This window comes from Bufo gargarizans, chromosome 1 (assembly GCF_014858855.1).
Source record: "Bufo gargarizans isolate SCDJY-AF-19 chromosome 1, ASM1485885v1, whole genome shotgun sequence".
Lineage (NCBI taxonomy): Eukaryota > Metazoa > Chordata > Amphibia > Anura > Bufonidae > Bufo > Bufo gargarizans.
The window spans coordinates 676,754,066-676,772,097 of NC_058080.1; the positions used below are offsets into that span (position 1 = coordinate 676,754,066).

The following is an 18,032-nucleotide window of genomic DNA, read 5'->3' on the forward strand; positions in this document are numbered from 1 at the left end:
AATACACCTAATATATGAAATATTTCTGTTTAATAAATGACCCCATAGTGTCCAACGTCTTGGGAATTGTTATCCTGTAATGTGGTAGGTCTCCTTACATCAACTGGTACATCTGTTGATATCCTACACTTGGTTCAACCTTTTATGATTTCAGTTAATCCAGGTTCCTATCAATCAGTGGAACAATGCGCCATTGAAAGGCACCAGGATGACCATGAAAGGCCACCTTGACCATGAGTTTACTGTCCAACAATGAAGCCCAATGGGAATCTGTAGGATTTAGTGAATTGCCATGTATCTTGAGCAGCTGCATGGGACTATCATATTAGCATGACCATTTCCAAAATCTGCAATATGTACCACAACTAAGTGGGGGTTTTGACCACAGAAGTTTGTCTTAATAATTTATAGGAAAAAACACTAAAAAAGAAATTGCTCAGTTTATGTGCCACAGACTAGAAGGCCATGTGGTTTTGTTCTGAGCATGGATATATCATTTCACACAGGCTCATTCACATTTAAAATAGAATAGACATACAAAATTCTAGAAAAATGTCACAGGAAATAACTTCTATATATTATTCAAGACGCAGTCTGATAAACCAGGAGTAGGCTCTTCACGGCAAGGTCATAAGTGCTGGTAAGGATCAGTGAGGAACACAGAACAAGCATCTGTATTCACACTGGTGAAATGATTCACTGCACTGTAATGAGCCAAGGGTGATGGCAGCCACAGAGAGCTAGCAGGCCTATATCGTTCTGCTACAGATAACGAAATGTGCAGGAGGTATTCGGTAATGCATCACATCCCTCCTTGACACACAGAGATTATACAAGCTTGGAAATATGTGGGGGTCATCTAAAAGAAAATGTGTTCTTTGCACACAGTGTAGGTAACTTACTGACTCCTATAATCCAATATGGGTTCTGGTCTTTAGATCCTACTAGGCTAACCCCTATAATATGCCAAAAATGGGTAGAAAAAAAGAAGGTCTTAAAAAAGACTCATCTCAGTGACTACGTAGAGCTTAGATTAGGGCAGTTTTTCTTGATCTGTGATGATCAGCTTCATTTTATGGCGTCATTTGCTCAACGCAGGTCAAAAGGTGGTATTATCACTACTAACTTCCGAAAATACAAAAATCTTGTAGAACCAGGTAACTGTAATACCTTCAAGGTCTCAAGACTAAATCTGGAGAGCATTCCTTATTGAGCCGTTTCTTCACCTTAGTCTCATGTACACAGACCATAATAGGGCACCCACAGTATATCAGGCCCTACTGTACCTTCATATACCTCGAATTTCATATATTTTTTTTGTCAGAGTCTGTATCAATCAGACCAAAAAAATTATGGCCTGCTCAATCAGGAGCAATGTTTGAAGATTTTCCACTCTATCATTGCTCTTCGGTTAGAATATCTCCATAATATGGTGCCGTATAGAGCCACAGGGACTCCATAGAGCAGGGGCGTAACTACCATAGCGGCAGACCATGCGACTGCTATGGGGCCCAGGGCAAGAGGGGGCCCAGTTGGGATCATTCCCTCTTCTACTGGGGGTGAAAACTTGGTCTTGTGTGGGGGGGCCTGGTTTGATCCTTGCTATGGGGCCCTTACTTCTCTATGTACACCACTGCCGTAGAGGGACCCTGTACACCTTGGTCAGCTGTCTGCACAACACCATATTTTGTAAGGCGTCAGGCAGTCCGCCTAGATTTTTCATGAGCTGTGCTAAAGCACATGTTTTATAAGTGAGCCACCTCAGGCATTACACATGCCTAGTGTGTATGGATATATAATGGTTGAGTCTGTCTGCTTATGAAACGCGCAACTGTTCACGCATCAATAAAGCCTTCAAAGAAAGGTTCAGTTTTTTCCATTTCGGTCCAACATATTGCCTCCTGGGCATCTGATGACCCAGGGAGGTCTCCATGTTGCATCTGTACAGTTATTATAGGCTATCCAGGATACTGTGCTCCCAGGTTAGCATAACCTTGATATCTACTGATATGATGCCCTAGATGGGCCTCTGCTTCTGTTTTCTGGAGTATGTGAAAGTGACAAGTTGACTCAATAAGGAACGTTGACCCAATAAGGAAGGGCAAAAAGGCACTTTCTCATCATTTGCAAAGGAGCAACTGACAAACAATGTGGAGATGTGCAAGATCATTAAGACATACTGAAAAAGCTTATTATTCTCTTACTTGGCCTTCAGCGCTTTCTTAGCAAAGGATGGGTTTCTAAAGAGCAGTAAATGTTGATCGCTTGTTGGCTTTTGTAAAGGAGAACAAGAAAATAGGAGAAAGCCATCTACAGCGGCGGGCCTGCTCTCTCCATAAACATGCATGGACATCTGCCTTGGATACTGGACGACATTGACCATCTCTTGATGAAGCCTATGGATGCTAGTTACAATGTTAATTTTTTCCCCTTTAAATAAGATCCATCACCAGATCCCCCATATTAAACCAAGCACATAGCCTGGTAGGGGTGATCCTGCAGTTAAAATGATACCTTCCTTCTCAATGTCTGCACCATGGTTGTTGATAAAATCGTACTTTTATTCCTTTGCTGGCAGGCAATTTCGAGCACCAGGAGGTGGGCTTTTTCAAATCGAGCACCGCTATGCAACGTCTACCAACATCTAAACACCCCCCCTCCCCTTGATTGACAAAGCTAGCCCAAGTTAAACTCTAGCACTGTCAATCAAGGGGAGGGTGGGGTTAAGATGTCGGTAGGCGTTGCATAGCGGTTCAAGTACTGAAAAAGCCCACCCCCTGGTGCTCAAAACTGCCTGCCAGCAAAGGAATAAAAGCACGATTTTATCAACAACGTGGCGCCGACAGTGAGGAGGACGGTCTCATTTTAAACTGCAGGATCAGCCTTACCAGACTATGTGCTTGGTTTAATAGGGATGATCTGGTGACAGAGCTGCTTTAAGGAGGGTGGCTCGGTGGTTAGCACCGATGCCTTGCAGCACTGGGGTCTTCGGTTTAAATCTGACTAAAGGGTAACATCTGCATGGAGTTCGTATGTTCTTCCCGTATTTGCGCGGGGGTGCAACCTTCTGCACTCCTAGACATCTAGACTGTCAGCCCCAACTGGGATTAGGGAGTGATGATAATATAAAGCACTACAGAATAGGGCAGCGCTATATAAGCAAGAGAAATGCACGCAAATAAGGACCATGATGTCCGTTTGCATCTGATGCACGCCAGGTCGGCCTATACCCCATTTCAGTGCATTGAAAAGAAGGATAAAGCAGGTTTCATTTTCTATCTGTTTGCAATCAGTTGGTCTTCACATTATCAAGAACGCATTTGCTGAACCCTTACAAAGAATTTAATGATGTCCCGATATTCCGGCTGGAGGGGGTCAATCAATGGCTCATTCATCATCTGTGACGCACATGTCGCAGAAGAGAGAAAATGCTGAAGCTAGGATTTCTAAAGCTGTAATCACCATGCTTCCCGGTGCTGAACATTCCTCTCTATCATCGCTTACTCCCATTTTCAGCTTTGTATATGTTCTCATCACCCGTGAGAATACAGTATTTACCATAAGCTATGGCAGTGGGTGGAAGGCTTCGCCCTTCACACTTGTCTCACACTTCCATCTTTATTGCATCGTGGAGGAAGGTGAGGCTAACCTGTCTCTCCATTGACTTAAAGGGCATCTGTCAGCAGATTTGTGCCCATGAAACTGGCTGACCTGTTACATATGCACTTGGCAGCTGAAGACATCTGTGTTGGTCCCATGTTCATATGTGCCGCATTGCTGAGAAAAATGAAGTTTTAATATATGCAAATGAGCCTCTAGGAGCAACGGGGGCGTTGTCATTACACCTAGAGGCTCTGCTGTCTCTGCAGTTGCGGTGATCCTCTGCACTTTGATTGACCGGGTCAGGCAGGTTAAATGTCATCGTACCTGGCCCTGTCAATCTAAGTGCAGAGAACGTGGCAACTGCAGAGAGAGCAGAGCTTCTAGGTGTAATGGTGACGCCCCCGTTGCTCCTAGAGGCTCATTTGCATATATTAAAACATCATTTTTCTCAGCAATTGGGGCACATATGGACATGGGACCAGCACAGAGGCCTTCAGCTGCCAAGTGCACATGTAACAGGTCAGCCAGTGTCATAGGTATAAATCTGCTGACAGATGCCCTTTAAGTCAGTGGCGAGACAGGTTAGCCTCGCCTTCCTCCACTGCAATGCACAAAGCCTGCCCTGCTCTATACACAGAGATCTACACTGTGCACGATGAATAAGGCTGCCCATAGACATTAGTTTGGGGGGGTTATTTTGGGGGGAACTGTCTATTTTAGAAGGATTCTCTGACAATCTATTGCTTATGGCAGCAGAAAACAGTATTGGCTATATTCTTCTATGGTTTAGGCCTCATGCACATGACCGTTTGTATTTTGCGGTCCGCCAAAAATATATGACGTCTGTGTGCAGTCCATATTTTGCAAAACAGAACAGCTGGCTCCTAATAGAACAGTCCTATACTTGTCCGTAATGCGGACAATAATAGGACATATTTTTTGGGCGGAACGGACAAAGGGAAACGGAATGCACATGAGTAACTTCTGTTTTTTTTAAATGACTGGTTGCATATACAGTCCGCAAAAAAATAAACGGAACGGCCATGGAAACAAATTACGTTCGTGTGCATAAGGCCTTAAAAGAAACCAGTGATCAGTTCTGACTCCCCCAAAAACTGTTCACCCCTAAATAAGGCCTAGAGAGACCTTTCAGGACATATCTATGTATTCACAGTAGAGAAAAGAAGCAGCACCCATATTCACAAGTAACATTTCAGCTCACTCATAATTTTACCAACTTCTGAATCCTATGTAAATTACCGGTAATTTCAATGTGTCACAGGCCGTTATTTGAGAAAAAAAAGTATCCTGTCATCGTGGCAGGATCTAGGCTTGACGGACATCTCTCATGCCTCCAGAGTCATCCCCTGTCCTCCTGCAAAGGCAGCAATTTCTATTCATGCTCTACTTTTTCACAGCTAAGGCTCGGTTCACATCTGTGTTAAGATGACTTATTATAGGGTCCGACAGGCTCTATGGTCTAGCAATTTACCATGCAGCATACAACGCTTCTTTCTCTGGCAAAATGGATGGATCAGGCCCCTAACAAGACCGCTAATGCAGATGTGAAATTTCCACTCAGTTAAATCCAGTCAGGAAGATAATTAGCAAGGAAAGCTGCAAGAAACAACAATAGCATTTTACAAGGAGCAGAAGCAGGTCTTGGAGAATTTCTGCCAATAGCTTGGCACACGGATAAATAGCATCAGCCAGGCAGAAGAAACAGCCATACCATACTACTCCTAGATGGCCAAGATGATAGAACATTACATGGTCTGCCGCTGTTTAAATTGGATGCCGACATATTCATCTAGGTCAATAAGTCTCTTTACAGACTGGGTGACAATAGGGTCATGGTTACCCAATGACATGCATCATGTACAGAACTTTTGGGTCTCACTACTTTCGTGCTCCAGATGCATCTGCAATCTCAACCAGTGGTTCCCGTGCCTGCCACCTATAGTTATACCACTGGTCCCTGTGCCTGCCACCTATAGTTATACCACTGGTTCCTGTGCCTGCCACCTATAGTTATACCACTGGTTCCTGTGCCTGCCACCTATAATTATACCACTGGTTCCTGTGCCTGCCACCCATAGTTATACCACTGGTCCCTGTGCCTGCCACCCATAGTTATACCACTGGTCCCTGTGCCTGCCACCTATAGTTATACCACTGGTCCCTGTGCCTGCCACCTATAGTTATACCACTGGTTCCTGTGCCTGCCACCTATAGTTATACCACTGGTTCCTGTGCCTGCCACCTATAATTATACCACTGGTTCCTGTGCCTGCCACCTATAATTATACCACTGGTCCCTGTGCCTGCCACCTATAATTATACCAATGGTTCCTGTGCCTGCCACCTATAATTATACCAATGGTTCCTGTGCCTGCCACCTATATTTATACCACTGGTCCCTATGCCTGCCACCTATAGTTATACCACTGGTTCCTGTGCCTGCCACCTATAGTTATACCATTGCTCCCTGTGCCTGCCACCTATAGTTATACCACTGGTTCCTGTGCCTGCCACCTATAGTTATACCAATGGTTCCTGTGCCTGCCACCTATATTTATACCACTGGTTCCTGTGCCTGCCACCTATAGTTATACCACTGGTTCCTGTGCCTGCCACCTATAATTATACCACTGGTCCCTGTGCCTGCCACCTATAATTATACCACTGGTCCCTGTGCCTGCCACCTATAGTTATACCACTGGTCCCTGTGTCTGCCACCTATATTTATACCACTGGTTCCTGTGTCTGCAGCACTGGCATGGAGGTAATACTGTGGTCACTGGTTAATTTGAAGTTAAAGGCTAACGGTCACGTTTTCATTAAAAAAATAATCATCAATTTTAGCATATGTTACTGCTGCAGCAGCATTATGCATAAAGCAATCTTTAGTTTCTTAACATACCACTGTTTTCGTTGAGTTTTTCCCTTAGTTACGGCTGTTTAAACATTTACAATAGGAGGACCTTCTCAAGATGACTCCTCTGCCAGTTCTCTGATGCCAAAACTGCTTTCCCTCTCTTCCCATAGACACATGCCGTAGCCAGCAGCTTCCTGCGAGCCAGATTAGATTACTGAGAGACACGCCTCCTCACTGTGAAGCCTAATGCAGGCATGCAGTGTGAAGGAACGCCCCTCCCTTTTCCTAGGGTACTTTCACATTAGCTTTTTATTTTTTCCAGCACCGAGTTTCGTCAAAAGGGCTCTATAGCAGAAAATAACTGATCAGGTATATCCCCATGCATTCTGAATTGAGAGCAATCCGTTCAGGATGCATCAGGATGTTTTCCGTTCAGTCATTTTGACTGATCAGGCAAAAGAGAGAACCGGAGCATGCTACGGTTTTACCTCCGGCGAAAAAAAATTGGAAGCATTCACGGTGAGAGTCCTTCACTATGCAAGCCATGTCACTCACATAGTGAAGGATAGGATCGGGACACACACGGAGCCGGCCAAGTCAAGGCAGTGGCCAGCAGGGCCAGACGGGGCCCCCTAGTGGCCGCTGGCCCTCGGTCCATGTACGAATGACCGAATGGTCAGCCCGCCCCTGATGAAAGTTGTTATTATAAGGTAATTACAGATCTTTTGACAATCATTGACAGACTAACTCAGGTATACATGCCTAGTCTAATAAACTAGCAAATAAAAAAAAAATATGACAGCTACCCTTTAAGAAACACAACACCTGTATATGTGATGATAGGTTCCCTTTAAAACCTGACATCCATCAGATTTTATAATCCAATGGTTTGAAGCTTAAAGGTGTTTTCAGGGAGTGAATTCCTGATGATCCATCCTCAGGATAGGTCATCAATAGCTGGTCGATGGCCCATCTCCCGACACCCCCGGCCATCAGCTGTTTGATTAACTCGTGGTACTTCAGCGAGTGCTGCGGCCTTTTCCTAGTGCAGGGAGTCACACAAGGGTACTTTCACACTTGCGGCAGGACGGATCCGACAGGCTGTTCACCATGTCGGATCCGTCCTGCGGCTATTTCGCTGTGCCGCCGGACCACCGCTCCGTCCCAATTGACTATAATGGGGACGGGGGTGGAGCTCCGGCGCAGCACGGCGAAAAGCCGCCGGACTAAAATTACTGCATGTCAGGCTTTTTAGTCCGGCGGCTTTCGCCGTGCTGCGCTGGAGCTCCGCCATGTCCCCATTATAGTCAATGGGGACAGAGCGGCGGTCCGGCGGCACGGCGAAATAGCCGCAGGACGGATCCGACATGGTGAACAGGCAGAGACTATGGGAGTAGTTGTACTCACAGTGGCAGTCTTTGCTATGTTTCTCCCTGGGCTGTGCAGCGATAGGAAGGGCGGACTTTTTTTTCCCCTTTGGGGAACACATACATCAGGCAGGAGCCCCAAAACCAGAGTAAGGCAGGTTGCCCTTGGCATAAATGATTTTTGACGTGCAAGGTAGGGCCCCTGAATTATGTGGTAGCAATGCAGGTGTTGGTTCACACAATGATAAGGCCAGGTTTATGTAACAAGTCCACTGTACTTTGCTGAGAAAGTCCAAAAGATGGTTTACACAGGCTCTGTACACATTAAGCACAGTTTTTACAGTTAGCATATGCAATTTCGAAAGGCTGTATATGGGAGGCTGGTCTCTCTCTTCTGAATCTCTCCTTTCCCTAGCTCAAGAGGTGTAATTTTCTTTATATCAAGATATACAGTATATTTACTCCCCAGTATCCTCAGTAGAATCCAGTGTCTGAACAGAGGGCCCTGCTCTCGTTTTAATATGATGGGGAGCTTAAAGCTTATAGCTCCCACTAGTATGCAGAGAAGTCTGTAGTCACAATGTAGGTGTGTTACCTTCCTCCTTGTATGGCCTCTGAACATTCTGCTGCATTAAACAACTCTATTCTTCAAGGGTTGGCACATATGCCATATGCTTTTGTAAGGCTACTTGCGGCAGTGTGATCCGGATCCGCCGATCTGCATGTGACTGAAAGCATTTGTAAGACAGATCCGGATCTGTCTCACAAATGCATTGCAAGAGCGGATCCGTCTCTCCGCTTGTCATGCGGACAGACTGATCCGTCTTGTATCTTTTTTCACATTTGTACCGGTCTGTGCATGCGCAGGCCGGAAGGACGGATCCGGCATTCCAGTATTTTGAATGCCGGATCCGGACCCAATACATTCCTATGGGGAAAAATGCTGGATCCGGCATTCAGTCAAGTCTTCAGTTTTTTTCGCCGGAGATAAAACCGTAGCATGCTGCGGTTTTATCTTTTGCCTGATCAGTCAAAATGACTGAACTGAAGACATCCTGATGCATCCTGAACGGATTACTCTCCATTCAGAATGCATAGGGATATGCCTGATCAGTTCTTTTCCGGTATAGAGCCCCTGTGACGGAACTCTATGCCGGAAAAGAAAAACACTAGTGTGAAAGTACCCTTAACCAAAGGGGAAGAAAGCTTCCCTATTAAGGCCTCTTTCACACTTGCGTTATCCGGATCCGGCGTGTACTCGTAATTACACGTCGGATCCGGAAAAACGCAAGTGTACTGAAAGCATTTGAAGACGGATCTGTCTTCAAAATGCTTTCAGTGTTACTATGGCAGCCAGGATGCTATTAAAGTCCTGGTTGCCATAGTAGGAGCGGGGAGCGGTATACTTACAGTCCGTGCGGCTCCCGGGGCGCTCCAGAATGACATCAGAGCGCCCCATGCGCATGGATGACGTGCCATGCAATCACGTGATCCATGCGCTTGGGGCGCCCTGACGTCACTCTGGAGCGCCCCGGGAGCCGCACGGATGGTAAGTATACTGCTCCCCCGCTCCCCACTACACTTTACCATGGCTGCCAGGACTTTAGCGTCCCGGCAGCCATGGTAACCATTCAGAAAAAGCTAAACGTCGTATCCGGCAATGCGCCGAAACAACGTTTAGCTTAAGGCCGGATCCGGATCAATGCCTTTCAATGGGCATTAATTCCGGATCCGGCCTTGCGGCAAGTCTTCAGGATTTTTGGCCGGAGCAAAAAGCGCAGCATGCTGCAGTATTTTCTCCGGCCAAAAAACGTTCCGTTCCGGAACTGAAGACATCCTGATGCATCCTGAACGGATTTCTCTCCATTCAGAATGCATTAGGATAAAACTGATCAGGATTCTTCCGGCATAGAACCCCGACGACGGAACTCTATGCCGGAAGAAAAGAACGCAGGTGTGAAAGAGCCCTAAGCTTTGGTCTTTGCTGCACACACATCTGCAGCTCACACTACACTGAACTTCCTTCTAGAGAGGAAGGGGTGGTGCCAGCCCTGCCTAGCAACAGTAGCAAGAAACCTCCTGCTCCCTCCATATATGGCCGGTGGGTCACACAGTGCTCAGAATAAAGTGACATCGACACTTGTATGGACATGCTGGATGCAATCAAATATATCTCTCACTACAGTCTTCAAAAGCAGCATTCAGGCACTAATTTTACAGAGAACATACATTACCTCTGAGAATTAGCTTAGCAATATGCATCGGCAGACGCAGTCAATTTGGCTAGATCTGGTGTCTACTGCTCCACAGAAGGAATACAGATTGCCTTAAACAGCAGTCTGTATTCTGCTGATGGATCAGCTGGGCAAGTGCAGCAAATCTGAATTCCCAGCAGTCCCTACCAGGGGCAGATTGGGAACTTAATGTGGCCCCGGGAAAGAAAAAACTAAAAGTCGCCCCATGTTGTTAGGAGGGACTAAACTGATAGAAGACAAGGCAACACAAGTAGGCGGGGACAACAGAATTAGAGAGGGCCTGCATACCATACTGCAGCACAAAATACCGCCGCCCTCTCCACAGTATTTAAAATGTATCACCGTCCTGAGGATGGTAATACGGTTTAGTTCAGGAGGGCAACTGCGGCCGCTGAGCTTAAGATCATTATGTACCTGGCCTGCGGCTATCAGGTGGTCTTTGGTGGCCCCCTGGGCAACGGTCCACCGGGAAATTTCCCTGTAGAGTCTATAGCCAATCCGCCCCTCGTTCCTACTAGTGGAACATCACTTGCTGTGACAACAGGCATTCTGATATTTAGATTATTTTGGGAAACTAAAGCAATGCAGCATGGTGGCTTAGTGGTTAGCACTGGTGCCTTGCAGCGCTGGGGTCCTGGGTTCAAATCCAACCAAGGGCAACATCTGCATGGAGTTTGTATGTTCTCCCTGTGTTTGCGTGGGTTTCCTCTGGTTTCCTCCCACACTCCAAAGGCATACCGATAGGGACATTAGATTGTGAGCCCCATTGGGGACAGTGTGATGCTAGTGTCCGTAAAGCGCTGCGGAATAAATGTGGGATAAAGCTATACATTAACTAGCAAAATAAGTGTGTCAGTAAAATAAGTCGGTGGAGGAGACGTTACATTATCCTGACACATAGCACTAGAGATTCTGCAGTTCAGTAGGGAGAGCCTGTGGCTGCAGGGTTTGGCTCTCCTCCATGAGCTAACATATTGAACAGCTCAAGCTTCCATGTTATGGAAGTCACTTTTAGTAAAAAACAAACAAAAAAAAAAACACAATGGTGCAAAATGGAAAAAAAAATGCCAACAGGTCCACGCTGAATAAGTTAACGGTGCACTTACCTCTCTGTTTTTTGCTCCCTGCTGTTTCCTCCCTGAGCTTGCAAAGCCAACATTCTGCAGAGACAAGAAAAGACAGTTGTGACGTTACTGTGAGCATCTGCCATCAGCTTCATAATGCTACGGAAGGAGGCAAACACTGATCTGAGGAGCCTTTCAACTTTCGTCTAAGAGTTAAGCGTGAAGTTCTGTCTGCTCTTCAGATACTACGAAGGGGGAAAGGAAAACGCAAGATATGCAGCAAACGCCTAAAACACGTCTCCTAAACCAAGCCCTTGTTTTATAATGGTAGATCAGAGCAAGATTAGCGTTCACAGCAGAGCGGACGTCTTGGCAGAGTGCAAGAAACCTCAGCGATAACCTGCTTTTAACCATTTGTGCAAAGAACAATAAACTCTAGATGAATAAAGGATCTGTCATGTTCATTGCAATAAATTCCCCAAAGAAATATCAATTCTGGATTTATTTTTTTATATTTTTTTAAGAATTCTTTTTTCAGTTGTTCCTCTGCCTCCTGTAAATATAAGAATAAACCGGCAATACGGTGTTACCATTCCTCTTATCAGCAGAGCGTGTCCCTAGAGGTTGCGACACAGTCAATGCAATCAGAGGTGATCTGTCAGACTGTGAAGGGACACTATTGACAAGGGGAATGGTGACGCCCAGTTGTCGGTCTATTGACACAGTTACAGGAGGGATAATAAAGGAACTGCACAAAGCAGAGTTTAAGAAATGATGCTCTAGAACGGCCAATGTATGAGGAATCCAAGTATGAATTCAAAAAGCCATTGAGACACTTATATTTGTTTGTTACGGCTATGTTCACATTTTGACCCCGATTTCGGTGTGGATTCTGTGCCAAATCAAATGGCAATCTGTCTTCAGAGCGAATGAATGTGTTTCCACAACTTCATTAACATGTATTGGAAATGTTCTGCATGGATTTAATCCATGGCAAATATTACATATTTCCCTTATGTGATGCGGATTCCACACCGGAAAACTCTAGACTCGATGACAACGGGGCAAGTCCTGATGCAGATCGGTGGCAGTAGAAAGTGCACATCTGCGGCAGAAATCCAAAGGACAGCCTTGAATGTGTGCTACAGAAATACAGATAAGATCATTATCCCTCGTGTTAACATGGAAAATTACCCGTTTGATGGAAGTTTACTGGTTTGGCCAGATGACACAGTATAGGTAGAGGGTTCGGAAAAAGATCCGTGTGAAGCACGCCCTTTTGGCAAAAGTTTTCCCTCAGTTAAATTCAATTGAGAAGAAAACAGAAAGTAAAAAAACTATAGCAGAGGTAGCATTGACCTTTGTAACTTAGGTGACCCCTCTCATACCGACCGTAGAGTATTGTAGTTTAGGTAGGTTTTCTGTTGTGAACTAGGTGTTAAAGGGGTTGTCCGGGTTCAGAGCTGAACCCGGACCATACCCTTATTTTCACCCAGGCAGCCCCTCTGAGGCTAGCATCGGAGCATCTCATGCTTCGATGCGCTCCCTTGCCCTGCGCTACATCGCGCAGGGCAAGGGCTCTTTAGTTAATCATAACACACTGCCGGGCGGAAGCTTCTGCCCGGCAGTGTGTTCGGTGACGTCACCGGCTCTGATGGGCGGGCTTTAGCACTGCCCTAGCCGTTCTAATGGGTAGGGCATCGCTAAAGCCCACCCATCAGTGCCGGTGACGTCACCAGGCTTCCTGGCAGCCCCATGGAGAGCCCCGGTACATAACCGGAACTCCTAAAAATGCCTTTGCCCTGCACGATTTAGCGCAGGGCAAAGGAGAGTATCGGAGCATGAACTGCTCCGATGCTCAAGTCAGGGGGGCTGCCGGGGTGAAAATGGCCAGGTATGTAATATTTAAAATAATCTGGTAGGGCCATACCTCCCTCTAACTTTGGGCGTTTCAGTGTTAAGCTAAGTTTGGCTCTGGATCTGCCCCAAATAAAGACCCTATTCATGGAGAACCTTTGGGAGTATGATCATTTTGACTAAGTTAATGCGTGCTGCCACCAGGATGGGTAGCGATTTGCAGTTTTTAAATTTGTTCCAAATGTGCTCGATTAATGGACAAATATTAAAGGCAACCTGTCACCTCAAAATCGCATATAAAACCGCCAGCATTACCTTATAGTAGCTCCCAGTCTGTTATTAATGATGTGTTTGATCCGGTAATCTGATGCTCCATACATGACAAAAACGAGGTTTTAATCGCCATCAGCGCTATCTCGCCGGTCAGTCTGAAGTCAAAGGGGCAGCGGCCTCCTTGCTTCAAGACAAGATAAGAACGCCCTCTAACCGCCCGCTCTTCTGTGCGATTTACATCTTGCAGTGCGGCCTGGGATCGCGTTAGTCTCACGCATGCGTAAGACTAAGTCTGTAAAAGGTGCCGATTATGGTTTCTTGAGTATTAAATTCTTGTCCCATGTGATTCTTAACTGCGAGGATCGCCGTAGATGGCGAATCGTGTCGAATCAGCTGAGCCGGTATCTTAGCTGACTGATTTCCCTGTTCGAAAGCAGCCTGTTTAATAAAGGATAATTTCCTAGCAGCTTTGTCTTTGAGTACCGCTAGGTATTGTCTTCCTGCCTGCAGCCATGCACTTCTGTACCTTCTTTCCTCTTTATTGCTGGTACGGGGACCCTGAGGTCTGCCTGCTTGGAATACTGAATGAAGATAATTGGGATCACTATATGACCATATTCCTGAGGGAATCCCTGTTTATGGCACGTAAATGTATTGCTCTGAGATGGTACAGCTCCAATACACCAAACTTGACCATGTGGAAATGACCGATAAATCAGATCCTACCATATGTAGTACTAGTATAGAAACATCGCAACAAACCACAAAAGTTTGATAGAGTCTGGGGCAGCACAAACTATGTATTCAACCTCGAGATTGCAACAAGCCATATCAGCAGCTCGAGGAAGCGTGGCTCATTCGGTTTAATGGGGACACCTGTACATATTAAAATTCACCATATGTCAATTAAAGAAATAGGGAGTGTGCAACATTGCAATGGCTGGTTAGAGAAACGGTTTACATTGTTTTCTGTAGCAAGAGAATTGGACCACATAGGTCTTTGGATTTCTATATCTATACTGTATTCGGCAACAAAAGTGTATGATGCTGTTGTGTTTTCCAATTCGGTTATAAAAAACAGTTAAAAAAAGAAAAAAAATATAGGATTTTACAAGGAGCAGAACCAGTTCTAGTCCAATTTCCGCCAACAGTTTGGCACAAGGATAAAAAGCATGAGCCAAGCAGACAACTGCTAGAAGATAAAACAGCCATACCGTACTACTCCCATCTAAGGCTGCTTTCAAATCAGCGTTTTTGCTCGATCCAGCAACGCTTCCATCATGTTAATACAACCGGCTGCATCCATTACGAACGTATCCAGTTGTATTATCTTTAAAATAGCCATGACGGATCAGTCTCTAAAACCATTGTAAGTCAATGGGGGACGGATCAGTTTACTTTTGTTTCCGAGAAAACTGATCCGTCATTATTGACGTAAAGAGGACCTTTCGTGGTTTTACATTAATTGAGATAAATACCTTTCCTTGTGGGGTACTGATGCTGCCACCCTGCCTGATTTTTTAAAATACCACTCGTACGCCCCGCTGTGCCCCCCTGTATTTTTCACGCTCAGTTTGCTATTACTGAGCATCGGTACCACTGGGACCCGCACCTATATCATGAACGGAGCACCGTAAGGGAATGAGGGCGCACTGCGCATGCGCAGCCACCCTACATTCGTTTTCTTTGGGGCCGGTGAAAATAGCAGAGCACCTATTCACTTCTATGGGGAGCCGGCATGGTGGTGGCCAGACTGGAGTCCTCCAGCCACCACCTTGTGGGGGACCCGTATCTATAAGACGATGGGGGCATATCCTAGCGATATAGGATATGAGACGATCCCTTTAAGGCCCTCTTACTAATCGCCTATCATTTATGCAGAGCCGCTTATTGCATTTCAGTATAAATACTATTCCAGAGGAAATTATCTTTAAACATATTCAACTGCAGACTAATTCATTACATTTATTCCAAACAAATATTCAATTAAGGTATCATCAAGGGAGAGCTATTACAGTAGTTTCTATTAGAGATCCAACTTGTGTGCAACAGAGAGGACATGCCACAGAGACTGGATTCTATTAGTAATGATAATGAAATCCTGCTTCACAGCCATCGTAACGAATGCTCTGTACAAGATGGAGGCAGGTCAATGTTATAGTACATCTGCGGACATGTGCACATAACGTTGGGTCCTGTAATCATATGTGAAGTGCAACACCCCCGAGTGGTGTTGCCACTCCTACACCCTGCTACTGTCCTTAATGGTCTAACATAATGTCTTCTTATGTATTTATTTCAGGTCCTCCACACTGTGCATTTCTAATGTTTGCAACTTTTTATAACATGTAATATACCTGGTTCACCAGCAGGTGGCAGCAAACACGGTAGAGCTAAAGTTAGATAGAATGGAACTCGCCATTCCATTTTAACCCCCCTCTGGAGAGAAGTGGGCTAGTCCGACTTCCTGCAGGAAGGGTGGGGACCAGTTCCAGTTAGTTCTAGCTTACCCCTGCTAGGGGAAGGGTGTGCTGGACGTGCCCACGCCAGCCAGAGCACCTTAAGCTCTGCTAGCCATGGAGGCCAATACTTAAAGCCTCAGGAGCCAGGAGGAAAGTTCCCTGGCATAACCTAGAGTCAGACTACAAAGTGAAGTGCAGCGTACAGAAGAAGCTGAGTTATACAGCCAGCCTGTCAGTACAGCAGAGTCAGAGAGAAACAGAGTGGAGTTTACCTGCCAGTTCATGCTAAAGCCTGCTGGAACCAAGACAAAGCCTGAAAAACTGTTTTGGAGAAATGTTTATTTAAGTAAAGCTGCCATTGAACTTCATCGCAAGGTGTGGACTCAAGTTCTTTCCAATCGCTCAATTATTCCCCCTATTCACTGCTTCGAAGCCTGGGGTCCAGCTGTATACAGGTAGGAGCACCGTGACACACAAAGAGACATTTTAGGCTGCACTATACCACTCAGCATTCCTACCCTGGGAGGAGGCTGCCAGTTGCAGAAGTACCCCAGAGGAACTGCTGCTAAAAGTTAATGAAAAATGCAATTTTATTTAATTAAATATTGTGATTTATTGTGCCTTATGTACTTAATAGAAATGTATAGGGTCTTCCCCCTAGTTAGTGGGGAAGTCTAGTCTAAGCAGAGCAAGGGAGGAGACGTGTGTCTGTGAAACCTCCTGCAACCCAGGTCCAAACTCCGAAAACCTTCTTCTCTGGGACTTCCTTACCAAAGTCCCCCTGAGAAAATGAGATCAGAAAGTCCAAAACCTAAGAGGCTGTATAAGCTTCAGCACCTACCACACTTTCAGCCTTTTACTGTCATATGTACTACTACTCCCATCTTAAAGCCAATAAACAAAGACTTTATTTGTTGTAACCTGCGGCCTGGTTATTCACTTCATCATAAATGAGCCAGCCCTCTGCATCTGTACTCCTGCCTTGTACCCTGCCAAATGGACCACCATCAAGGGCACCCCAACTAACACTAGGCAGTGGTATGCCACGAGGGGAGAAAATGTGTCTCCCCACACTACCACCACCCTCAGGGCCACAACCCCCACTCCTCTCTTCCAGGTTACTGCATTTGCAACAAGAGGGATGCAAACATTTGTATTGTCCAGTATATACTGTACTTATTTTGACAGATCCTTTTAAAATACATGTTTAACCGATCCAGTCTTTTCTTCACCAGGATGATTGTTAGGCCCATTGACTTACATTGGGAATGTCCAGTGTTTTATAGTTTATTGTTGAACACTTTTGGCAAACCTTGACCCCACTGAAACCAAAAGGAACTATAAACGTATATACTTCTCTTGTAGATAAATGTATACAACAAAGTATAGACTAAATAAAGTGTGAAAAGAATGTAGGTTCTTGAGTTCTATAGCCATTACAACTCCCATTGGGTACGTCATCCAGCATCATTCCTGAACGCAAAATTGTCTAGTAACCCAGGATGATAGGCATCTGCCGTTTCGGGCTGGGGTTCCTAAGGCAAAATTAATTCCGGGAACCCACTGTACAGCTAAATACAAACATTATCTGACTCCCATTCGCAAATCCTTCAGGGTAGTTCCCACATGCAGCACAGCAATCTTGCATTATTGACTATAATGGGAACTGATGGGGATCTGGCCGTTCCCAGACACAAATGCCAGGATTCGCCTAACTAGGTGAGAGGCCTAAGTCAGGATTTCGGGAGTACTATCTCTCCTTGATGAAAGAGTGCCTTAATTGGTGCAAGGAGACTTATAGGCCATACATGCTCCTCCGGAATTCTGGGAAGTCTCCTCACGCCAATTAAGGGGCTCTCTCCCCAAGGAGAGATAGTAGCCCTTAAATCCTGACTTAGGCCTCTCACCCAGTTAAGCCAGTACTCTCTGCTCTGCACTGATGAGGAGCAATCACCCCGAAACAGTTGTCTGCAGATGAGGTGCTGACTTATTTAATATCCGAGTCACATCTTAAGGCCTATTTAAAAGGGTCGAACATTGAGGTTTAGGATAGCTGCCTTACATCTGGAGGATTTAGAGGCAGAACTTGCCAAGAGCTCTTTTGCATCCCTTTCTTCCCAGAATTCCTGTGGAGCATGTATGGCCTATAAGTCTCCTCGTGCCGATTAAGGCGCTCTCTCCCCCCAATGGGAGATATTACCCCCCAAATACTTTTTTCGGTTGGAAATACTACTTGAGTACACTACAAGGTCAAAAACTATTGACTACTATGC

At 45.5% G+C, this 18,032-nt stretch overlaps 1 protein-coding gene across 3 annotated transcripts in view; it reads right to left on the reverse strand.

Moving 5' to 3' along the window:
• Nucleotides 1-18,032, reverse strand: part of ERBIN (erbb2 interacting protein) — a 209,115-nt gene that overhangs the window by 121,464 nt on the left and 69,619 nt on the right. For all 3 annotated transcript variants that reach the window (XM_044276141.1, XM_044276140.1, XM_044276139.1), the window contains exon 3: nucleotides 11,210-11,263. The gene's annotated coding sequence lies outside the window, so the exon portion shown is untranslated. The remainder of the gene's footprint in view (nucleotides 1-11,209; nucleotides 11,264-18,032) is intronic.